General features: G+C 37.5%; 1 protein-coding gene across 1 annotated transcript in view; it reads right to left on the reverse strand.

The window, feature by feature from the left end:
• LOC105069853 (sperm-associated acrosin inhibitor) overlaps window positions 1-14,092 on the reverse strand; it is a 319,348-nt gene that overhangs the window by 298,395 nt on the left and 6,861 nt on the right. The gene's annotated exons all lie outside the window — the stretch shown is intronic.

Here is a 14,092-nt window from a genome sequence, read left to right on the forward strand (position 1 = left end):
AGCAGCATGGACTGCCTTGGAGATTGGAGCTGAGGAAGAAATTTACATAGGCCCTGCAAGGTGGATCAAGTCTGCTTTGGAAGGGAATTCAGGAGTTGATGGTTCCAAAGTATAGTCCAGAAAGAGATTACAAGTGTAGGCAAGGCATGTCTTTGACCTGTAAGCTCCTAGCGCTATGGGGAAAGGGAGGGCTGGAGAACCTTGGAGTCCAGGGCAAAGGACTCCCTTCTGCAAAGGTTTAAAGATGGTACCAGTGATACTTACTTTTCAAAAATATTACAAGGGTTAACAGACAAAATATGGAAGTGCCTAGGACATACGACAATGTTAACAATGTTAAATTATACAAATGTTGTAACTGTTGTTATTAGAATATGCTTGGAAAACTACTAGGTACTATAGGAACCCAGGTAGCATTTTGGTAATGCTGACTCCTTTGGATCTTACAAGCCCTTTTAATGAATTACTCCATCCAGAAGAATCTACATTTGTCATGGTTGTGAGTTTGAACAAGCTCTTCTGACCTTTAGTATCTTAAAATACAGACCAGCAGTACAGGTGGTATCCCTGAGGGGTATGAGGTCTTGTACCCCTATTTTTACTTTCTGGCTCTAAGCTTTCTTTTCCTAAATGAACTGTCTCCCTTCTCCCAGCACAGCAAAAGCTTCTAGCATGCTTTAACATCCAGAATCACTAAGAGATAATTTAACAATCAAGATGAATTCTCTTGCTTGAATATAATGCAAGTGCAGGAGGCTGGGCAGACACTGCTAGGCCATGGGTCTTGACTTCACCGCAGTGCCCTGGTCTCTTCAAGCCCACGAGAGAACAGCACTTGCCTCTTGTCCCTTCGCCTTTGCTTTGCATGGGTCTTCAGTGCCTCTCTTTTCAGTGCTGACCTACTCCTGCCCCAGGCAACAGCAGGCCCACGATTACCCTCTGCCCAGAGAATTCTCAGATACTGTCACCTCACAGTTGCCTGAAGACACTGCGAAAATGCACTTTTATGACTATCAAAAAACCATAGAAGCATAGAATACGGAGCCTGAAAAAGACCGAAGATCTTTTCCTTCAATTTTTTCATTCAGAGAGGAATCTTATTCCATATCTCTGAGAAATCGTCATTCAACTTTTGTTCCTGCCTGGATAACCTGAAGATGCAGAATTCAGGCCTCCATAAAGCAGCCTGTTTCACTGTTAAGCAACCTGAGTGTTTAGAATATTGTTTTAATACACACAGTCTTTTAACCAATTCTTAGCGGCCAAAGATGCAATGATGAGTAAGATGATCCTTGTCCTCAGTGAGCTCTTTATGACGGGCCAAAATGCTAAATAACGCAGTGGTTAGGTTGGTGAGCTCTGGAGCCAAATTTCCCAGGAAGAAGTTCTGGGAAAATCTCAGAACTGATGGTATTTTTAAAATAAGACTTCCTTCCTTCAGAGTTAGGCCTGATTTTCTCATGTCTTTGTTCTGGTAACAATCTGAAGTAAGCCCCACTGCACTTGGTCATAACACAACCCTCAGTACAGAATTACTGATTTTTCACGAACTTCAGGACCCTGCCTTGTTATGCAAGCCAGGTTTTATGGCAGAAATCACACATAACGGACTTGAGTTTCTATGCATGCCTCCTGATTATTTCTTTAATACGTTTTATACTAAATATGAGATAGTAGATGCTACGACTAGGCAAGTAGGAATGAGTATGGTAATAATAAAGAATAAAGAGACTGACCTAACGGAACAGAACAACTGCCTTCAAGAAGTAAGGGAGTAAAGGGCCCAGATTTTCTTTAGTAGAAAATTGTGGTCTCCTAATCCATTGGTTCTCAATTAAAGAGGTAAATCAGACATCACCATGCACTTAAGTGTGTGTGTTTGTGTTAGGTCTTTTATTTCTTGTGGTTTTTTTTTCGTTTGTTTTTGGTTAGGGGGGTTGTTTTGTTTTGTTTTGTTTTGAGGGGAGGAGGCAATTAGGCTTATCTGTTTATTTTTAAGGGAGGTACTGGGGATTGAACCCAGGACCCTGTGCATACTAAGCACTGTACTCTTTCACTGAGCTATACCCTCCCTCCCCCCATGTGTTATATGGCTTGAGTCACACTCTGTACCTACTGAATCAGAATCTTTGGGTCGAGGGGAGCAGGTGTTAAAGGCAGATACGTAAATTTTGAAATAGTTTCCCAGAATTACTCATGAAGTTCATCTTTTTCACATTTGTTTCTTCTAGCTAGTTAAAAAATGTGTGTATATATATATTTCTATGAAACTGAATAATAATTTGACAATCAAACAAAACAATGTTAAGGCATGCTATCATGCCATAGCTCCATAGCCTGTCAAGAATTAAACAGTTCCCCCTGTAAGTCTTCTTGGTCTTCAGAGACCTGGTGACTTCACCCTCAGTGTCACAGATTGTTCGCCAAGTGACTTCATAATGGGGTCTGAGGTTCTCATAATGGAACCACAGCCCTCGGAGCAAGAGAACTGAGCCTTAGAAGTTGCTATCAAACTTTTAACTGAAAGAACTCCTGTGGCTGAATCACACTGTTCCCTAGGGAAAAGATGAAAACTTTCTTTGTGGCTGTCCTGGCTTTTGGCTATTTCACACGTAAGGATTTATCAAAGAATCTCAGGACGGGGTAAACAATTAATCTAAGGGAAGTAACAAGCCGACAGTAACTAGTTTTTAGATGTAGAGATTTGTGAAACTTTGAAGTTTCTCTCAGAGATACAGAATTCAAGGCCTCAACTAAAATGAGTATCAGTGGTTCAATTCATTTTCTAACATCCCAAGAATTCTGCCAAAGACAGGTTTAGACTCAAGACATTTTAAGAGATGATCCATAAAGGGTGTAACTAACATTTGACAAATAATTGGTTTCTGAGTTGGTAATCAATAACCTCTCTCCTGCTTCCTCCTAGTCCTTGTCCACCAGACATTGCCACACACTTGTATTTTGTGTGTGAATGTACACAAATGCCTCGTACACAAAGAAGTGTCAGTTTTGGACATGGCTTACCATTACAGTACAACCCGATGCTACCAAAACAAAGCTCAAGAGAGGGCTCATCTCTTCCTAATTAACTCCAGCAAAATGCCACCAACAAGGGAGTCTATGATGGCAAACTGAATCTGCTGGCAGGATGGTGCAGGCTGAAGGGGAGGCAAGAAGCCTCAGCTGCAGCAGCTGAAAGAAGTCAAGGCTATGAAATGGGTATAAGGTACGAAGGTAACAGGGATCGTTAATAGTCTGGGTAAGCACTTGTTGACACAGAGGCCCGAACAAAGGAAGAGGCTTCCTTAGAAGCAGAGAGAGTTTGGAAAAAGAGTATTTCAAGACAGAAAATAATAATTTTAAAAAATGAAGGCAGGTATCTAAGAGTTCTGTTAGCAGATGACTAGGACAACTATCAAAAACTAGACTTTTCTCTAAAATGAGTCCACACAATGTGTGAGATGCCCAGTAGTGGATGATATGCTGAGTCCCAAAGGATGAAACTTGGGTTTAAATCTCTCCGGCCTAAGGTCAGAATTAAAGCAGGAATGGGCTAAGGTTCAATTCTCAGGTGGCACATTAAGTGTCTCAGGCAAGAGGAGAAGGGGGAAACAGTGGGAATCAGGCATGGCCAGATAAAGCTTGCATGGAGCCACGAGTTTTTCCATGATTTTCATGGTAATTAATTTACATGGGATTACTTAATGGGTGAATTAGTTGTTCACGTCTCAACACTACATTTTTTTGGATCCTTTTTTCTAGATATTTTTTTTGCAAACAATCCTGGTAACATTGACTATGAGGTAAGTTTGCTACTTCCTGCCTAAGAATGATTTTTCCAATCTTAACCATATAGCATTTCTTTTAGGTTGACCCATATTAAACCGCATGTAACTGCTAATATTTGACCATTTTGATCTATAGAAATGGCAATTTATATGGTTCTGAGGAAAACCAGGACACACCCCTCTCTCTTACTGCTCTTTCTCCTCCTTATCTATTACCAGCAACTAAAGCTAAGTTTTGTTTTTTAATACTTTTTCCTCCAAGTTCACTGCTGATGTTTCCATTCAAGCCCTTCTCAATTCTTGCCCATATTATTACAAGAGCCATCTCCTTGCACTTAGTCTAATCCAGAGGTTGGCAAACTATGGCCACTTGTTTTTGAAAACAGAGTTTTATTGCGACACAGGCACAATCATTTGTTTACACAGTGTCTCTGGCTGCTTTCAGGCTGCAGTAACAGAACTGAGCAACAGAGAACCTATGGCTTTTAATAGGAAAATATTCACTACCTGGCTCTTAATGGGCAAAGTTTGTCAATCCCAGCACTAATCTTCTCCACAATCAGAAGAATGGGCTTTCTTAAAATGCAAATCTGATTGAGAAGGCTCCCTTCTGAAAGCACTGACTTTTAGTATCCTTAGGATAAATTTTTTGCATATCCTCCTTGATCCAGCCTCTTTCTCTCTAAAAGGAGAACTCTCCTTCTCTTACTTTAGGTTTTAGCTAACTATTTTGGGTTTCCTGCTAGTCCAGTTTGTTTCCGTATTAGAATTCCCCCTAATTAAACTATCCTTCTTTCCATACTTATATCCAATTTCAGAAGTCATTTCTTCCTTTAGGAACCCACTAAAGAATCAATTCTTTGGTAAAGCCTTCTGAGCAAACTATGTGGGCTTAATCATTAAAATATTTAGGAGATAAGAGACATAAACAGTATTTCCCAAGAGTGACTTGAATACCTTCTAATAGTATTAGTGATGATTTTAGTGAATATGCCCATGGATATCTTTTATTGCAACAATTATAGCTTTTTAAATGTGTGTTAGGAAAAATATAATTACAACTTCAAATTCAAGACATCATGGATATTCATGCTTAGAATGAATCTAATGTGAGTAGTCAAGTTTAAAAAGGGACCCAATTCGAGAAAAATGGTTTTAAAGAAAAAAGACACATGACTTTGGAAGGAATCATGAACCAAGTGACTGAAGTGTGGGAACACTCCTGTAAGTAATGGGAGCCACTGAAGTTTTGTAGACAGGGCAATGGCCTGATAACCTGGATACACACGCAAACTGTGATCTCAACCTATAAAGCAGGGAATTGTGGCAGCACGTTCCTAATCTGCTCATTACACAATTTTCATGAACTTCCCAAGTCTCTTTTTTGCCTGCAGACAAATTATTCTATCACTCAAGTTCCTCTAAGACCAGCCAGAATTCTCCAACTCTCGTAGTAGTGAAGGAATCAAAATAAAATGGAGAGATAGTGGTAAAATCCAAACCTGGTAGCTTCTTCCCTCACTATTTCAGCTCCCTTATATTCAAGAGACTGAACTGTGGCCAATACCAGAGCAGGACCACACAGGGTGTCCTGATCCAGGCACAAGAGTTAAAGGGTGGGTTTTGATGAAACTAAAATGATTCCAAAGGCCCCTGGACAGTGGTTGTAGTCATTTTTACCATTTCCCAGAATAATCTCCCCTTCTAACAAGTCACAGGTATCTATTACACAGCCAAGAATCAGGGCTGTATTGCCTCAGCTGTCTTTCAGAGTGGAAATCCCAAAGACTCTGCTAAATTTAAGATAAAGACATTTTCAGGTTCAAAGTTTAAAAAAAGACTTATTTTTATCATTATCTCATCTCTGTACAAAATAAAACACCCAAGTACTTATATTAGAAGCCATTAAGAAAGTCTGACCTATGAATTTTGTTTTAGGAACTTTCATGCAGTTATTATCAAAAGAAGTCTGTACAGCGGAAACGCGTATGCTCCATAAGAGTCAGCCTATTATGTGCCTCTAATGATGTTACCTATCCTAACTTCTGCGTGTACTGCTTTGCTAACATGTAAGTGAAAATATCAAAACCAAAACAGAATCCTCTTTTGAGAACTTAATGTGTAGCTGACTGATAACACTCCTACATATTTGGGGAAATGTGTGAACTCCTTAAGATGTGATTCTCTAAACTAAAAACAATGTCATTGGAGTTTCAGTTCTACTGGCTGAACCCAAGGGGTATGGGGGTAACACGGACTAAACAACTGAGATTCTGAGTCCCACCTCCAACTCCAGCAGAGAAGCCTCCCTTTGCCTGTGCTGAACATGAGGTTTCAATATGAGATTTTACATAAAAAGGTTTTGTTCCTAAAATGTTTGAAAATCATAACTGTAAGGAAAATCATCCTTTTCAAGACAACAATTAAAAGCAACAAATCACAGCATTCAGCCTGAAGACTTGGGTCGAGTCCTGTCTCTGCGGTTAAGTGATATTGGCAAATCTAGTAACTCCTCCAAACCTTTACAAATCTGAGGTTATAGTTACTGCTTCACTTGCTAAATATGCTCTGACCACACTGATTCCTCTTTCCAGATATTTTCAAATGTACAGAGCTCTTTCCTGTTTCAGAACCTTTGGGCAAACTGTCCTATCCTGTAAGAATGTTTTCCCCATGATTTTCATAGGCTGGGTCTTTTTCATTATCTAGTTTTCAGCGTGAATATTGCTTCCTTACAGATGCGTTCGCTGACTATCCTACCTAGATTTACCTCTGATATTTTCCAAGTTAATATGCTTCTGTTTCCCCTCATAATTCTTATCATAACTCAAAATATGTTATTTTCTGTGTCTTTATTTTTGACCTTTCACTAAACATAAGCTCCATGAAGTCAGAAGGCAAGATTTTGGTTTATTTCGAACACTTAACAGTGTCTGGCACAACTTAAGTACCATTAAGCACTTACTGAAGGAATGAATAAATGATTGTATGAGTGAGTTCTAGGGAGAATGGGTGTGGTAATGGGCATTAAAAAGCATTTCTAAACTTAACTCTTTCTTTATAGGTAATTTTTTAAAAAACATTTATCACTTCTTGTACTGGCTCAGTCTGTCAGAATTGGGTGTGTGGTTCAGAGTGGAAACTGATCCTATAGACTCTGAATTGGAATTTCAGCTCTTCTATTAAGACTATATGACCTAGGACAGGTAACTTAACCTCAGTAATTACCTGGAGGTTGGCTGTGAGAAGTGAAAAAGATAATGCATAAAGGAGGTCCAGCATAATGTCAGTCACACAGCAGGCCATCAGTATCCTTGCTATGTTGCTTCCAACTAGAAGATCGACCAACCTGGTTTGCCTGAGACTGAGCATTTTCCTGGGATGAGAAACTTAGAGTGCTAAGGTGGGACAGTCTCAAACTGAAATAGTAGGTCACCTTACCACAAATGTGCTTTCAGACCAGCCCCTAGTTCTCCTTCCATATTTTACCAACTCTTTCCTTCACTCAGACCACATAACCTATACCATAGTCATCCTCAAAGAGTACAACGGTATTTTCCAGACATTCTCAAAATCTCATCTCGTAGGCCTCCAAGGTGGTGGTCCTAATTCCATGGCACACACTGAGGTTCTTTAGAGGGAAGAGAAACTGTACAGATGATTGCTACTCCTTCTCCCAAATTTATTACTAGCTCTCTCTTACTATCCTTCCTTCAGACTTTCTTAGGATCCCAAGGTTTCAAGGAAATGAAAAATAACTTCTCAGTGCTAAGAATTTATCCTTAGGCTTTTAGCTTAAAAGCAGGGTAAATAATAAATTTACTCTTTTAAAATAATCAATCCAGCAGTCTTTAGTACATTCAGAGTTGTGAAACCATCACCACTATCTAACTTCAGAATAATTTCCATCAAAAATAAACCTGTATCCATTCTACCATCCCCCCCCAGTACCTGGCAATCACTAGTTTATATTATCTTTATCGATCTGTCTCTTCTAGACAATCAATATAAATGGAATCATACAATATGTGACTTTCTGTTTCTGGCTTCTTTCCTTGATCATAAGATTATCAAGGTTCATCCATATTGTAGAATGTATCAGTTCTTCATGCCTTTTTATGGCTAATATTCTATTGTATGGCTATACCGCTTTTTTTAATCCATCTGTCCATTAGCAGACATTGGGTAGTTTACACTTTTTGGCTATTAGAAATAACATTTCTGTGAACATTCATGTACAATGTTTTGTGTGGACATATCTTTTCATTTCTCTTGGGTATACATTTCTAGGAGTGGGATCTCTGAGTCATATAGTAACTTTATGTCTGAACATTTTAAGGGATTGTCAAACTGTTTTCCAAAGCAGCTGCAACAATTTACAATCCCATCAGCAACGTGTGAGGGTTCCAATTTTCCCACAGCCTTACCAGAAATGAGTTAGTGTCCATCTTTTTTTATATATATATAATAACCATCCTAATGGGTGTGAGGTGGTATCTCATGGTTATAATTTCAATTTCCCTAGTGAGGAATTATGTTTGATATCTTTTCATGGACTGATTATCCATTTGTGTATCTTCTTTGGAAAAATCTCTATTCAAAGTCTTTGCTCACTTTTTAATCAGATTATTTACCTTTTTATTGTTCAGTTATAGTGTTCTTTATATATTTTGGATACAATTTATTGTATTTAATCGGTTATTGATTTGCACATATTTTTCCCATTTTGGGGGCTGTCTTTTCACTTTATTAATGGTGTCCTATGAAGCACAGAAGATTTTAATTTTGATGAAGTCCAGTTTATTTATTGTTGCTTATGCTTTTGTTGTCATATCTAAGAAACCACTGATGAACTCAGGGTTGTGAAGGTTTACTCCTGAGTTTTCTTCCAAGAGTTTTACAATTTTTAGCTCTTATACTTATGTCTTTGATACATTTTGAGTTAATTTCTGTATATCGTACGAGGTTGGGGAACTTCAACAAAAGTCCAACTTCACTTTTTGTACATGGTCATCCAGTTGTCTTGGCACCATTTGTTGAAAACTGTTCTCCACTGTATTGTTGAAAATCAATTGACCATAAATATAAGTAAGGGTTTATTTAAGTTTTATGCTATTGGTCTATATTTCCATCCTTATGCCAGTATCACAGTCTTGATTACTGTAGTTTTGCAGCAAGTTTTGCAATTAGGAAGGGTACATTCTTCTACTTTGCTGTTTTTCAAATTGTTTTGACTATTCTGGGTCCTTCAGCAAGTTTTAAAGGTGTTATCAAAGGATAATATATAGATCTCTTTAGCATAATAGTTCTAAAGAGCAACATGCAACAGGAAATAAGTGTTATAATAGATGACTTCAATAATTTATAGAATATCTGTAATGAATACTTCCTGGGAAGCAGTTTGGGCAAGCAGTTGTGTCACTGTTTATGGTAATGCTACAAATATAAATGCTCCAACACCCTCTGAATTTACTGGCTAGAAGTTTAGTATTTTCCAAAGTTTTCATCCCCAGGTAGTTCTTAGCATCTCAAAAGACAATGGTAGGACTGAAGGGAAGTACAGTTTCCTCAAATAAAACCTGCTCCTTTTCCCAGGGCGGTACTGCTATTTAAACTTCCTTGTCCATGCCTCTCCCTGATGTTTAGTACACCTATGTTCTACTGCCAACTTTCTTCTTGTCCCAGGCCACTTGCGAAATCCATTCTGCTTCTTATGCCTAGCAATTTCACAGAGATTTCATACCTAAGAATGAGCTGAGTCACCAACTTTCACATGTATCTTCTTTAGCCTACAGTTGCTTTCTTTTCAGGTTATCAAGACATTGTAAATGTGGGGCCAGAGCTTGCACAAGATAAGATTAAGGGCCAAGCACACATCTACATTTGTACACTAACTGCACATGTGCCTCCCTGCATCCTTCAGGCTCCAGTTCAGGTTCTACCTGGTACTTTGTTTCTGCATTCTGGGGCAGCCAGAAGGTTTATCTGCTTGAGAACATCAAAAACCTCTGGCTGGACATTTTGCTTAAAGGCTCATCCTTTTTAAATCATACACGATTAAAAAAAAAGTCCCACTGGACCTTACATATTAAGTTTTCTACAAATAATCATGACACAATGTTAAATTTAAAAAAAAAGGGGGGGAATGTAAGGATATAAAATGATGTGTACACAGTATGATCAAATTTTTGAAAATGTATGTATTACATATATACCAAAATATAAAATATTAGAAAGAATACATGGTGGGACTCTTAAAAACTTCTAAATATGCCTGATTTTTATTAGTTTTTTTTTTTAATTTAAGTACAGTCAATTACAATGTGTCAATCTCTGGTTTTAATTTAATGCTTATTATATGCCAGGCACTGTGCTTGGTGCTACTTAGGAATTCTCTCATTCAATATTCAAAACACTTCTATTAAGTAGGTATTGGTACTGACTCCCATTTTATAGATGATGAAATTGAGGTTTGGAGAATGTAGGGACTCATTCAAGATATCATGGGTTATTACTAGAGTTACAGTAATCAAAACAGCATGCTATTGGCACAAAAACAGACATATGGATCAATGGAACAGAAAAGAGCACCCAGAAATAAACTCACAAACATTTGGTCAATTAATCTTTGACAAAGAAGGCAAGAATATACAGTGGAGTAAAGAATGTCTCTTCAGCAAATGGTGTTGGGAAAACTGGACAGCTGCATATAAATCAGTGAAGTTAGAATACTCCCTCACACCATACACAAAAACTCAAAATGGCTTACAGACTCAAATATAAGACAAGACACAATAAACCTCTCAGAAGAAAACATAGGCAAAACATTCTCTGATATAAATCTCAGTAATGTTCTCCTAGGGCAGTCTACCCAGGCAATACAAATAAAAGCAACAATAAACAAATCAGACCTAATTAAACTTATAAGCTTTTGCAAGCAAAGGAAACCATAAGTAAAACAAAAAGAGAACCTACAGAATGGGAGAAAATATTTGCAAAAGATGAGACTGAGAAGGGCTTAATTTCCAGAATATATTAACACCTCATACAACTTAATAATAAGAAAAACAAACAATGCAATCCAAAAATAGGCAGAAGACCTAAACAAGCAATTCTCCAGCGAAGACATACAAATGGCCAATAGACACATGAAAAAATGCTCAATATCGCTAATTATCAGAGAAATGCAAATCACAACTACAATGGGGTATCACCTCACACCAGTCAGAATGGCCATCATTCAGAAGTCCACAAGGGATAAATGCTGGAGAGGCTATGGAGAGCAGGGAATCCTCCTACATTGCTGGTGGGAATGTAGTTTGGTATAGCCATTATGGAAAACAGTATGGAGATCCTCAAAAGACTGAAAATAGACTTACCACATGATCCAGCAATCCTACTCCTGGGCATATATTCAAAGAGAACCTTAATTCAAAAAGATACATGCACCCCAATGTTCACAGCAGCATTATTTATAATAGCCAAGACATGGAAACAACCTAAATGTCCATTGACAGATGGCTGTATAAAGAAGTTGTGGTATATTTATATAATGGAATACTACTCAGCCATAAAAAAGAATAAAATAATGCTATTTGCAGCAACATGGATGGACCTGGAGAGTGTCATTCTAAGTGAAGTCAGCTAGAAAGAGAGAAAAATACGACATGATATCACTTGTATGTGGAATCTTAAAAAAAAAAAAAAAGACAAATTTATTTACAAAACAGAAACAGACTCACAGACATAGAAAACAAACTTATGGTTATCAAGGGAGAAGAGGGTGGGAAGGGACAAATTGGGAGTCTGAGATTTTTCAAATACTAAGTACCATATATAAAATAGATAAACAAGTGCATACTGTATAGCACAGGGAACTATATGCAATCTCTTTTAGTAACTTATAGTTTAAAAGAATATGAAAATGAATATATGCATGTTCATGAATGACTGAAGCATTATGCTGTACATCAGAAACTGACACATTGTAAACTGACTATATGTCAATAAAAACATATACATACACATACACATACACACACACACACACACACACGAGATATCATGGCTTATGAGGGGAGAAACCAAAAAACAAGTCCAGGAATCTGACATCCAGAGCCCTCAAGCTTAATTTTGCATTATCTTGATTAGAATCTTATATTTGACCAGAGTCTTCGAATTTTTCAAAACAATCTTTCATGTTTACCCTTTTGTTTCACGAATGTTTAATAAACACCTAGTAATTTCCAAACACTGTGCTAGGTGCAGGAAAACAGGGAAAAAATAAGATACTATTACTCTCAGGCTATTACTTTAGATAACACAGGTATATAATTAAAAGCCTGCTATAGCTTTTAGCAAGTATTTTCCTAAACAGGGCACCTATGAAATCCATACCAATATGGAATTGTAGGCAGGGATGAGAATATTCCGTTTTTATACATAACAAGAAAGGACTCCAAAGAATTGTTCTGCCCAAGTCAAATAGGAAGTACAGTTACAGAAGATGAACAATGTTTTTATTATTTCACAGTAGCTCCTATGTGGCAATTGTTAATTTTTTTTAATGGACCACTTCTTCATGAAAAATGCAACTGCAAAAGTCCACTGACTATAATTTATCACGAAATGTAGTAATTGGCTTGCTGCTGTTATTATATTTCTGCTGAATAAGATAAATATTTTCACTTACGTTTTCCAGTTATCTTTATCCTGTTCTTGACCATTATGCTCTTTGTCCCCCACATTAAGAATTCTTCCTGTTTGAAGTTCATAGAGCACTTTTACAGTGACTCTCAAAGAGCTGAACTCAGTAGGCACACATTAATTATGGTTGTTTTACAAGTAAGATAATTCTGGAGAAAAGTAAAAAGATTTTCCCAGGGTTTCCTCAGGGTCCCTCCCCTACTTCTTAACATACAAGTTTACACCTTTGCTAAAAGCTCTAATAATTTTTCACCGTGATTACAAGGTTAGAAGGGTCTCCAGAGTGAAGGAAGTAGTGAGGAGAGAGGCAAATCTTTGTATGGGATATTTGTAAGTCAGGAGTTTACAAATCAAGAACTGTATTCACTTAAAATCCCTGTAATAGTACAACTAAGTAGGAGGAAGAAAGGTTGTATTTAATACAGATAGTCACTAAATATTTGTATTAATTTCCCTTAGAGCTTTGAACCTCACTCTAGAAGTTCAACACAGTGGAAAATGCAGAAAGACCAAAACACCTGAAACATGAAGTGATTTTCCTTCGTTCATCATGAGTGAACCTATTTGAATTGTGCACCATCCTTCCTTCAAAAAGATGAATTCATTATATTTCCTTATTTTTAAAAAAATCACTAAATCTTATCCTATGGAAATCCCCTCTTTAACTGAAGATACAGTTAATGAGATGCGCCTTAATTGTGTTTGTTTCTAAAAATATACGGCTGAATAGGAAGTGACCTTTGACTTTGAGCAACTCACAGTTTAACAGGTTATTTGGACAATTCATTTATGCAGTCCTCATGAAACTAAGAGATTTGGCTAGATTCTGGGTCCTCAATGGTAATGAAAATACGTCTGTGTCCTTGTGCAGTTTGCAGTCAAGCAAGGGAGCAAGAAAACAAATGATTATTAAAAACATGATAAAATGTGAGAAAGAGAAAAACAACCCATGACATCCAGGAGCTGACTTTGGCATTGCTATAGTTTGGCCTCCTACTCACAGCGAGGACTTGGTGTTCTAGTCAACATAAACAATTTCACAGAACATTAACAGCAGACAAAGCTGCTCTGTAACCATGACAAATCAAGACAAAGACAATATTACTCCATAATTATGGATTAATTTGGCAAAACACAAACATACATTCCTCCATCTAGGCTAGTATGAGTGACTGCTGCTTCCTTACCAATTACAGCCTTAGCCTGTGCCTATCTTCCCTCCTTCTAAAGAAGACTTTTTAAGATACCACATCATAGAATTACCCTCACTTCCTGAGGGCAACCAATCCAAAGCAAAGTCTTTCAAAAAGTTTCCCCCAATTAACCCAATAATCTCAAATCCTACAATAATTCCTTCCTACTAATCTCTTACTGAGATACCCTATGGCTTCCATGTGCGTTCTCCCTCACAGTGATGAATAATAAACCCAACTTGTTCAACTGAAGTATTCCTACTGGTCTTTGACAAATGCAAAACTTGAAAGTGGCAACATCATGCCTGTTCAAACTCTCTTTTCTCACTTCTCTCTGTAGGGGCATTGACAGGGGTAGGAAGACTATGAAAATAAGTGATACTTGAACCCTTAAATGAAAGGGAG

This window comes from Camelus bactrianus, chromosome 3 (genome assembly GCF_048773025.1).
Source record: "Camelus bactrianus isolate YW-2024 breed Bactrian camel chromosome 3, ASM4877302v1, whole genome shotgun sequence".
Taxonomy (NCBI): Eukaryota; Metazoa; Chordata; class Mammalia; order Artiodactyla; family Camelidae; genus Camelus; species Camelus bactrianus.